General features: G+C 50.2%; 1 long non-coding RNA gene across 1 annotated transcript; it reads left to right on the forward strand.

The window, feature by feature from the left end:
- The first annotated feature begins 336 nt into the window (after positions 1-336).
- Positions 337-10,127, forward strand: LOC109146197. Its single transcript, XR_005602576.1, has 2 exons — positions 337-1,582; positions 7,134-10,127. It is a non-coding gene; the product is annotated as an uncharacterized LOC109146197 (long non-coding RNA).
- The last annotated feature ends 404 nt before the right edge of the window (positions 10,128-10,531 follow it).

Below are 10,531 nucleotides of genomic sequence, written 5' to 3' on the forward strand. Positions count from 1 at the left end.
GCAGGCAAAAGTATTCCCTCTCCTCGTTTGGAGGCAAACCAGGAGCTGGTGTGTCCTTCTCTTGGATGTACCAGTGTCAGTCCTTTGTCATGGCTGGATTTCATGGGTTCTCTCTTTGCCCACAGAGTGCCAGGCAAGACAAGAACTACATTTCAAGCAGAAAAGAAAAAAAAAAAAAAAAGAGAAAAAGAAAGAAAATAGAGAAAAAGAAAATTAAATCCCAGTGTTGCTTCGAATCCCTGCCAACTTTCCAGACCTTCGTAACTCAGCCAAAAATAAGGCCAGAAACCCATTTTTTTCATTTGCAGGTCACCTTGAAGGGTAGATGAGGAGCTCTTTCAATAGCATTTCTTTCAAGGGGCTTTCAGTGAGAAAAGTAGTAATGCTTGAAATTCCCTGTTTCCTTCCAGATCCTCAGGTTTTCCTGGAGCATATAAAACACCTGGGTGACTCCCCACTGTGGATTTTCACTCTGTTGCGGTGACATTGCCTGACTCGAGGGACTACAGAGGTTTGGCACAAACATGCTTTAATATAATTTTTTAATCACCCCTTGGCCTCCCCACACACTCCTGTTCAAACAGCAGCAGGGCTGGAGGAGATGCCTACAGAAAAATGGGAGAGCATCCGCTTCCCACTCAAAGGCAGCTCCTCTGTGAGACCTCCATGATGTCCTGGTGAAAAGCACCTTCCAAGCTGAGCAGACAAGCATCAGAAACCATGGAAAGGAGGTGCAAATTAGGATAATGAGGAGAAGAGGCGCCCTGATGCCTTCTCTCTTGGGGACAGGACGATGGGTCGGTGCTTAGTGGCATCAGGGTGTTTGTGTCTGCTCCCAGCCTGGGTCGATCCTCCCCCTTCAGTGTGGAGCTGAGTGGGGACAGGGCCCCAGAGGTTCCTTCTCTTGCTGAGACATTGGGAACAGAAGGTCAAATTGTGCAGGTGCTTTAGTTCAGTGCAAGTGCTTTTCCCAGACTCAACTGATAAGTGATGAGCAAACCCTCCCAGCCACGTGTACCCATGCATATGGATAGACACGGACACACACACACACACACACACGTGTGTATATAAATAGATCTCTTTAAATTTAAATAGATTTGTGCCCAAGGACAGGAGGGTGGGTATGAGGTCATTACAAAGAAACAAGGTGTAACACATCCATATGTTCTATTGTGGGGATTAAATCCATAGCAGGCTGCTAATACTCCTATTAATTTCTATTTTTCATTGTTGTTTGCGCATTTGTCAGGCTCCGATGAAGGGATAATGAAGCGAGCTGATGTTAACTGCAAATTAATCAGCCCTGTCTGTCTTGGAGTGTAACACAGGTTCCTGCTTGCTTCCCCTCTTCACCCAGGAACGATAACACGCTTTTTACATCGCCACCAGGAGAACCTCCTGGATGCTGCGACGGAGCAGAGAAAGAGAGGAAAAACAAAGAATGAGAGACACCCTGGCTGAGAAACTTTCAATTCTCCTTGAAACTGTCGAGTTTGAATTGTAAGAAAGCTGAGGAAGCTGAGCTCGTGCTAATTTTGCAAGAGGAGCTTGTTGGAAACGCCGTGTGGGCCATGGGCAGGTTGGACCTTTTGTTGTGTTTTAACTCCTGAAGCTTGAGGTCCTTTTGAGGGTTTATTTTTTAACGGGGATATGTCCCTGCCCATGGCAGGGGATTGGAATGAGATGATCTTTAAGGTCCCTTCCAACCCAAGCCATTCTGTGCTTCCCTGATTGTCTGATGGACTGTGCAGGAGGCACGGATGTATTTACAAATATTGGGGGTTTTTTAATTGCAAATTGTCTTGCTTTACTTTGGAGCTTGGTGTCTGTGAGCCTGGTCTGGTTGTGGTGTCTGGTGTGAGGCAGGAGGTTCCCTTGTGCCGGGATGAATGGCAACAGAGCCGGAGAAACCCCAGTTCCCTGGGTCCCGTGGGAGAGACCGGAGCGGGAACGGAGGCAGAGTCCGTGACCACCCCAGGATTGCATCCCCTCATGGATACCCACTCGGGGTACCCTGCCAGCATCCCTCAGGCAAAGAACGGTGCTTTGAGCACCTGCTTTTTGCAGTTTGGACTTGGAGCCAGGCAAACACGGGAATTTCTGCTCGGGTGCTGCGTTTCCCATGAATTGAGCTCGGTTCTATGCAGAGAGGCCAGTGGCCTCATTTTGTGCTCGAGAAAGGAAACAAATGCAGATTTTGGATTGATCATTAATTGCTCACCCTTGTGATGATGACTTGGTGCTGGTTCTGGCTCCAATTTAGGTTTCCTTCTGGAAGACTTCCTTCCCCTTCCCTGTATTGCAGGATGCAGATCTTTGCAGCCAAGTCCATCCCTGCTGTGGCAACCTGGGGAGCCTCCAGTTGCCTGCAGCAGCACCAGCACCCAGACCTGATCCTCATTTCTTGGATATTATCGTACCACCCTGCCTGGCTCCCAGGGTGCTCGGATGGTGGCACCCATAGATCATTTACCTTTCCAGGGAAGGAAATACTTGGTCACACTGAAATTACCATCACTAAATTCATGTAGCTGTAGCAGCTCTCCTTCTGCACAGGGCACACACCAGCCACAATAAATGGGTGTCTGCCTTGTAAATACAGAGAACTTTCTGTGCTCCTAAAGATGGGCACTTCATGGACAAGTTCATGCCCAGGGCAAGCAGCACTCCAGGCTCATGTCCAGAATAATTAGGGAATGCTGCAAGGTTTAAATGTGTTGCTGTTTATTGGAGAAGAGGCACTGTAGATGATTTGGGCATTCCTTAAAGGGATTTCTCCCAGCCTTTGTCCTTTCCTTTATCATCTTCCTCATTCCAGTCCTTGGCACAGACCTCTCTCTTTTATTGATCAAGCACTTGATCAGTTGATCAATTAATCACCTGATTGACCCAGATTTTTTACATATCTGCCCCAACATTTTTTTTTGTCTTCCCTACCTAGATTTATCACCAGTCCTTCCTTTTTGAAATGCAAGGTTTTGACAACAACGTGCTCCCTGATCATTGTCCTTCTGCACATCTCCCAGGATATTGCCTCTCCTGTGACCTCCGTGCTTTATTTGGAGGCACTGGGGGGCAGCTTTCTGCAAAGCTTTCCTGGAAAAGCAGCCAGGAGCTGCGTTTGGGGCAGAAAATCTCTTTTCAGGCTCCATCCTCTGCACTTGGCTCATCAGGATTTAAACCAGAGCTTTCTCATTGTCTCTTCCCCTCTTTATCTCCCCTTCTTCCTTTTGTCTTTCCCCTCCTGACGAGTGCAGAGAACAGATTTTCTCACAAATGCTTAACTCCGTGGATTTCGAAAGGGATGGATTTCGTTCCTCACCCATCATCTCCACTCTGGGCTCTCCAAGCTGAAACATCTCCATTCATTGTGTGGGCCACGGGCAAAGCAAAGCAGTGGAGAGGGACGTGAGTATCCTGGAATTCCCTTCTCTGGTGGCACAGTGTTGACCCGTGGCCCCTTCCGGGGCTCTTGCATAGTGCTTTAAGCCTCGTGTTTCTTGTGCTTCATGCCCAGCCCAATAATTCAGTTTTTAATAAGAAATCCCAGAAGTGCCTGTGAAGGATCCAGGCTCCCGTGTGTCGCTGGCACGGCACAGACGTGGGAGCTCCCACTCTCTCCCGTGGTCCCATGGTCCCCATCTCCTGGGATTAATGAGGGTCCAGTGTAGTCCTTGCCTCCTCCTCTTGCAGAAGCGTGCGGTGGAGCTCAGAACTGCCTCTGCCTCTTCAGGCATCTTCTCCATGGCATCACGTGCACGTGGCTGCTGCTTGGAGAGCCTTGGAGAAGTGGGAGAAAGGCTCTCAGTGGCTTAGGCAAGGATCTGGTTTCCTTTCCTTGCTGTCCCCATGGCGGGAGGAGCAGCACGCTTTGGGTGTCGCTTACCCCGCCTAAAGTCTCAAGAAAGTCACCTGTTAAACCTGACTCCAGCTCTTTGTCCTCTGGGATTCAGCCCTACCTGGCTGATTGTCTTTCACAGGTCCACATATCCTTGTGGTCTTTCAAGAGCTTGCCCAGAGAAGCTGTGGCTGCCCCTGGATCCCTGGCAGTGTCCAAGGCCACGCTGGACGGGGCTTGGAGCAGCCTGGGATAGTGGAAAGTGTCCCTGCACATGGCAGGGGGTGGAATGAGATGGTCATTAAGGTCCCTTCCACCCCAAACCACCCCTTGATTCAAACACCAGAGACCTGTCTCTCCTTCCATGCCAGGGCCTGGATTTAAATGTGGTGATCAGATCTGTGCAAACTTCATTGGAGTTCAGGATCCTAAATCACACAGACTTGTCTAAAAATAAAATACAGGCCCTAAAACGTCTCCAAGCATTTTAGCTCATTTTTGTGGCAAGATGTGAGATATTTCTAAATGGAATCAGGAATGGAAGAAGCAGCCGGGCACATTTTAATTCTAATTTTTCTTATATATCAAGCGTTAAATTAACAACTGAGGGAGAACCCTCCTGAAGAGCTATCTGTGGTTTAGACAGGCATATCAGGATAAAATTACTCTGGGCTTGCCCGTGGTTTGTCTGGATCCTACTGGAGCAGCAGCAGTAAAGAGCATAATTGTGCTGCTCTTTGAGGCTTCGGGTTTGGTGCTGCCAATCCTCCCCTCTAACTATGCCCGGGTTCCTTGCTGGCATTACAGAACTATTGCCTGGAGATGGTTTTCACCCAGGCAGGGGACAGAGCTCCTCAGAAGGTGAAAAAAGGGGTGAAGGGCTCAGGAGAGAGACTTTTATTTTTAATCGCGAGGGTGGTTGGCTCAAATAACAGATATAGAGGATCATGGAATGGTTTGGGTTGGATGGAACCTTAAAGGCCACCTTGTTCTGCCCCCTGCCATGGGCAAGGACACCTTCCACTGTCCCAGGGTGCTCCAAACCCCATCCAAACCGGCCTTGGACATTTCCAGGGCTCCAGGGGCAGCCACAGCTTCTCTGGGCACCCTGTGCCAGGGCCTCCCTACCCTCACAGGGAACAATTTCTTGTGTCTCTCTGACCCAAATTTCCCGTCTTTCAGTTTGATCCATCCCTCCTTTCCCTGTGACTGCAGTTCCTGATGAAGAATCCCTCTCCAGCCTCCTTGTAGCCCCTTCAGATGCTGGAAGGTGCTCTGAGGTCTCCACACTTTCTCCTCTCCAGGCTGAACAGCCCCAGCATTTGTTGTTTGTCTCCAACGTTGGATGGAGAGAGTGTTTTGGTAGGGAAGTCTGATCTTCCCAGGAAACATTTGGCAGTCAGAGGGATGATTTCTGCTTCTGAATGATCAGTGAAACACACAAATGATTTTGGTATCATCCTACAGATTTAACTTTTCGTGTCTATAGCGAGAATGAGGATTGCTGTCACTGCCCTCAACTTGGAGTAATTCAGTTTAAAATCAGAATGCTCTTCAACACCTTTTATTTGCTGCATGGTCTTTGGTTTGCTTTAGTGAGAAGGGGCACTGAGGTTTTTGGAGTCATTAACACCAATACAGGTGTCATCTCTGGGTGTGGCACAGCTGGCCTGGACCACTCCTGTGCACCTCGAATTCTCCTGGCCCCGAGCAAATAGTTGGGATTGACTTTCTGTGAAGCTCAGTTATGAAATGCTTCAGTGCACTGAACGTGATTCCTTTTTTCTCACTCCGAGTCCCAAGGGGACTGACTCCAGGTATCCCCACTCCGTGAAATATTGTCTCTGCAGCCAGGGAAAGCAATCTCTTGAGCATGAACCTTGAAGCAGAGGAACGGGTGATTTCTCAGCAACCTTTTGATATTGTCACACCTTCAATCTCCTGGGGATTTATGGACTTTGCCAATACATGGGACTGACTCTGGACACTAAAAGCCTAATTTTCTCCAAATTTACAATTACTCCCCTTGTACTTTTCGTGTCCTATAGCTGTGGGAGCAGTAGCATTTTTCCCATTTCATGGATGGGAGAGTTGTGCTGCACTGAGATGTCTGGGAAGCATTCCCAAGTCTGCTCTGCATTGTGACTTCCTCCTGCAGCGCCGCTTTGGTGAGGAATGTGTGCATCCCGCCAGATTCATGTGCTGACATTAAACCTTTTACTTCCCCTTGTTTTTAAGATCTGGCTCCCTCAGGGTGAGCATTTCCAGAGATGACCCTTTTCCCCCGTAGATCAGAAGCAGCAGGAAGCTCCACCTTTTTCAAGTCAGTGTATTTGGCCACAGTGATGAACCCTGAGGTTGTCCATGTCCTTCCAGGAGGATTTCCAGGTGTCATTTACTGTAGTAAAATCCTGGCTCACTCTTTAGGAGGTTTCAGCTCGTTTAATGTCCCCACAGAACTCTGAGTGGCAACATGGACCTGGAGCTCAGATCTCCCTCTTCCCCAGCCCACCAGACCCTCCCTGATTTCATTTGCTCTTCGCTCACAGTTGCTTACGACTGAAAACATCACATGGGGAAAATGTGGACATTTTCATGCGGGGAAAAACACCCAGATTTTAATGACTTCAAATTTCTATCTGTTTTAAAGAAGCAGCACTGCTTCTTCTTTATGGAGGTGTGTTGGGGCTGCCACATGTGCTCCCTTAGGGAGGCTCCAGGTTTAAGGGGGAAGAAGCACCACAAACACCACCTGCTCCAACCCCACAACATCTGCTGGATCGATTAAAAGCTGAAACTAAAAACGAACCCAGGAAGAGGTGTGAGGGCACAATTCTGCAGAAGGCAACGTTTGCATTCCAAAGGTTATTTTCCAGCCTATTCCTCCAAACCTCAACCTACCGGATGGTATCCTACCAGTCCTTGCATTCCTTTGTCTTCCCAGCAGACTTACACATTCCCCAGAGGTGGCAGCAGCAGGAAGTTAAGATTCCCTATCCCACTTTTCCCTGGCTATAAAGTTGACCCCTGACACAAGTTAGGCTACAACAGCCCTGCATTTGCTGCAATGCTGGGAAACAGCAGCAGGAATTACAGTGTTCCTGCTGGGTTGTTATGGATTCTGAATCAGGGTTGCCAAAAAAATTCCTGCCACCTTGCCCTCCCTGCTGCTGCCACCGCAAACACTGAATTTTACCCTGGCATCATCACTGACTGCCTCCATACCAACCTCATGGGCATGTTTATGGCTGGCATTAAGAATGTGTTTTTGGTCTCTTCCATGTTTTCCCAGATCCTTGAGGCACCAGGAGATCACAGAGCTGGAGAGCCCCTAAAAGAGCCACGGAAGCACGATGCAAACAGCCTCCTCTTACCGCCTTTGGGAATGCTCAGGTCTCAGGTGGATTTGTGTCCTCAGGGAGGTTCTGGCTCAGGGGAAGCATGGGAGAGGCTTGGTTGGATGTCTCGGGAGCTGCTGCACACTGACCTGTTGGTTTGTCCTAGCTGCTTTACACCAGCAGTATAAGACATACAATGGGTATTTTTTTCCCACCTCCCACCTTTGCAGTCTCCCAGGGCTCCCATTTGGACTCCAGGGTCCCACTGAGACCATGACAGAAATGTTTTAAGTGCTGTTCTAAAGGGTTTAGCAGCATAGATGCTCTTTAATGCACAGCATTTCAGAGAGCGTGTCCCTTTCTCTCCCTTACGGAATGGCTGTCTGCAGGGATGGAATTCCAGCTCCCATCTCACCACACCATTATTGACAGGCGTGCTTGGTGCATTATTTAGGTGATATATGGCACGTGCCACATGGGAACCACCAGGACAGGGAAAGTGTTGTCATCCCCAACAGGCCCAGGGATGCCACCCCTGCATCCGGAGGGTGACAGAGCCTTGGAAGGGCATTCAGGGAGTGATGAGCAGTGTTGGTACACAAGGGGACCATCATGAGGTTCCCACTTGGAAGAGTCCAGCAGGACACATGCAGGGAGTCCCTGGAGGTGGCTGGTCTTGTGGTGGTTCCTGGTCACTGCTGGAGGGTGGTTGCTGAGGGCACCCACACTTCTGGCTCTGGCACGGGCTGGCCAGAGAAGCTGTGTCTGCCTCATCCCTGGAAGTGCTGGATGGGGCTTGGAGCAGCCTGGTCCAGTGGAAAGTGTCCCTGCCCATGGCAGGAGGTGGAACTGGGTGACCTTGAAGGCCCTCCCAACCCAAGCCATCCTGAGTTTCTGTGGGTTCACAGACTCAAACAGAGGTGTTGGCCAGGGTCAGTGATGCTGGTAAGAGTCAAGGAAACACTACAAAAGCAGTATCCCCAGACTGGTCTGATTCCTACAGCCTTTGGCTGTCCCAGCACAGGACTCCAGAGGGGAGGGAAGCTCAGCTGAAGGTGCTCTGTGACAGCCTCAGAGGGAATCTGGTCTGATGGTCCTCTTGAACTGCTGCATCTCCTGCTCTCAGAGCGCACTGGCAGCACTTGTGAAATAGGAAAAGCCTGCAGAGCCTGTGGTGCTCTGTGTGAGGTGAGGGATTCATTCCCACTGCTCCAGGAAGCTCATCTAGGGAAGATTTCCTGCACTATTGTAAGAGCCATAATGTGGTCTTAAAAGAAACCCAATGACTGTGCCTCTGTGGGAAGCACAGGTGAGGACTCCCGAGTTCCATGAGCAGCGGGAGGGCTCTGACCCACCTTCATTAGTGCTGCTGTCTGTGCGAGGTGAGTAATTGCAGCGCCCGCTGTGCTGAGGAGCCTTCTGGAGAGGTTCAATTAGGAGGCAGCAGCTGATGAGCTGCAGTGTGGGGAGCTCGGGGAACCTTTCCCAGATAAGTCACAGGAGCCAGCCCTTGTACCACACTCATCACTGGCTGGTGTCAAAGTGCTCCATGAAGTGCTGCTGCCCTTACACAGATGAGCAAAAAGGCTTCCCAGGGCTGCCTGGAGGGCCAGATGTGGAGAGGGGCTTCTGTGTCCTGGAGCAGGATCCCTGGCCTCCGTGTTGGCACAGGGAGACTTGTACAAGTCCTGGCTGGAAAACAGCAAAGCACCTCTGGCCCTTGCAGCCCAAAAGGCAGAGGTAAATAAGATGTGGGAATAAAGTCCTGGAGGGATTTCAACCAACCCTGTTGTCTCTGGGGAGATTGACAGTACCTCCATCAGCTCTTGGAAGCTGTCCCCCCCTTTGCCTTCACTCCATGGGAAAATCTCCATCTCCCACTCATCTTCAGCTTCTTCTACTGCAGGGAGGGGCTGCAGCTGCTTCCAGCACAGGACCTCCAAGTAGACACGGCTGCTCTGCTTCCCTGGTGGGTTTCAGCAGCCCTTTCCAGCTCCACCAATCATCCATCCTGGCCCTCTACCCCTCCAGAGCTACTGGAAGCTGTGCTGCTGTGTCTTCTCAGGGCCAATGTCTCCCAGGGGGTTCCCTTGGGGTCCTGGCTCTCTCACAAACCAGAACAGGTGGATCATGGCAAATAGACTTCATCCTTTCCACCAAGGCCAGCAGTTTCTGGGTGTTGGTAGCCTGAGGCTACCTTGTCCAGGTGGAAATTGTCTTCTGCACTCAGGAGCTGCAGGGTATAAACCCCAAAGGTGCCAATGAGCTGAAAGAGCAGGAGCTGTGCTTCGGTGTAAATGAACCCTGCTGACTGCTCTTCTGTATCTGCCTGTGCTGCTGCTTTATGATGTCTGTGCTTTTCTATTTCCAGCGTGTTGCTGCAGAGGTCCCCGTTTGCCTTGAAGCTCAGAGCAAAGGAATTTGAAAAGGTGTGCCAGGGAAAGCTCCCGTGAACTCCTGACAAGGAGGTCAGAGAGGACACAGGAGATTCTGGAGGTCACAAGAACAGCAGAGAAGCAAAATACCACCTTGGGGTGTCCATGGCTGTGTCCCTCTGGAGTGACAGTCCTGATCCTGTGCCTGCCACCAAACTCCACCAGCCTGGGCATCCAGTGACCAAAAGTTGCTGCAGCACCAGAGTCAGCCAAAGCCCCACCGGGGTGTTGGGAGAGGCTGGTGATGAGGAGGCTTCTGCCTGATGGGAGGCAGGACAGTGATTTCATGGCTTTTTTTGGGCTCTGTGGTGTCTTGTAATGAGAAGATGCTCAAAAATCTTGCCTGCCCTCTCAGCTTGCAGCGTGGGGGGATGGAGGCTGAGGGAAAACCAGTGGGAAAATGTTTACAAGCCTGAGTGAGGCCCCTCTAAAGGAGGATTTAATCTGCAGGATGTTGTTATCTCTGCTAGGTTTTCTGTATCTTAGGTACTCAATAAATGATTGCTAAAGTAATTCAGCACTCTCCTCTCAATCAGAAAACACAGCCCCGTGTCAGGTGCCCAATCACGCTCTCGTTCAGCAAACAGAGCCCAGGCATGGCAGGCCAATGGGTGAGGAAACTCTGAAAACAGGCCTGAAATGCAGGCCTGGAGCTTGGAAAGGTGATGGAAACACTCTCTGGCTGGAGCTTGTAGGAATGAGGTAAGGAAGAGCTGCAGGAAGCCACCCACAGGGAAATGACATCAGAATCACTTACGGGATGGCAGCCAGGTGTTGCGGTGCTCAGCTGCACCATGAAACACTTCCCTGGCTCCTCTCTGCTGAAAAAATCCTGATTTTTCTGTCTCTCCGTGCCCCGGGGGCTCTTCCTTGTGTCCTGCATTCTCCCTGGAAGCATGTGAAGCACCAATATTCAT

This window comes from Corvus cornix, chromosome 9, assembly GCF_000738735.6.
Source record: "Corvus cornix cornix isolate S_Up_H32 chromosome 9, ASM73873v5, whole genome shotgun sequence".
NCBI classification, from domain to species: domain Eukaryota; kingdom Metazoa; phylum Chordata; class Aves; order Passeriformes; family Corvidae; genus Corvus; species Corvus cornix.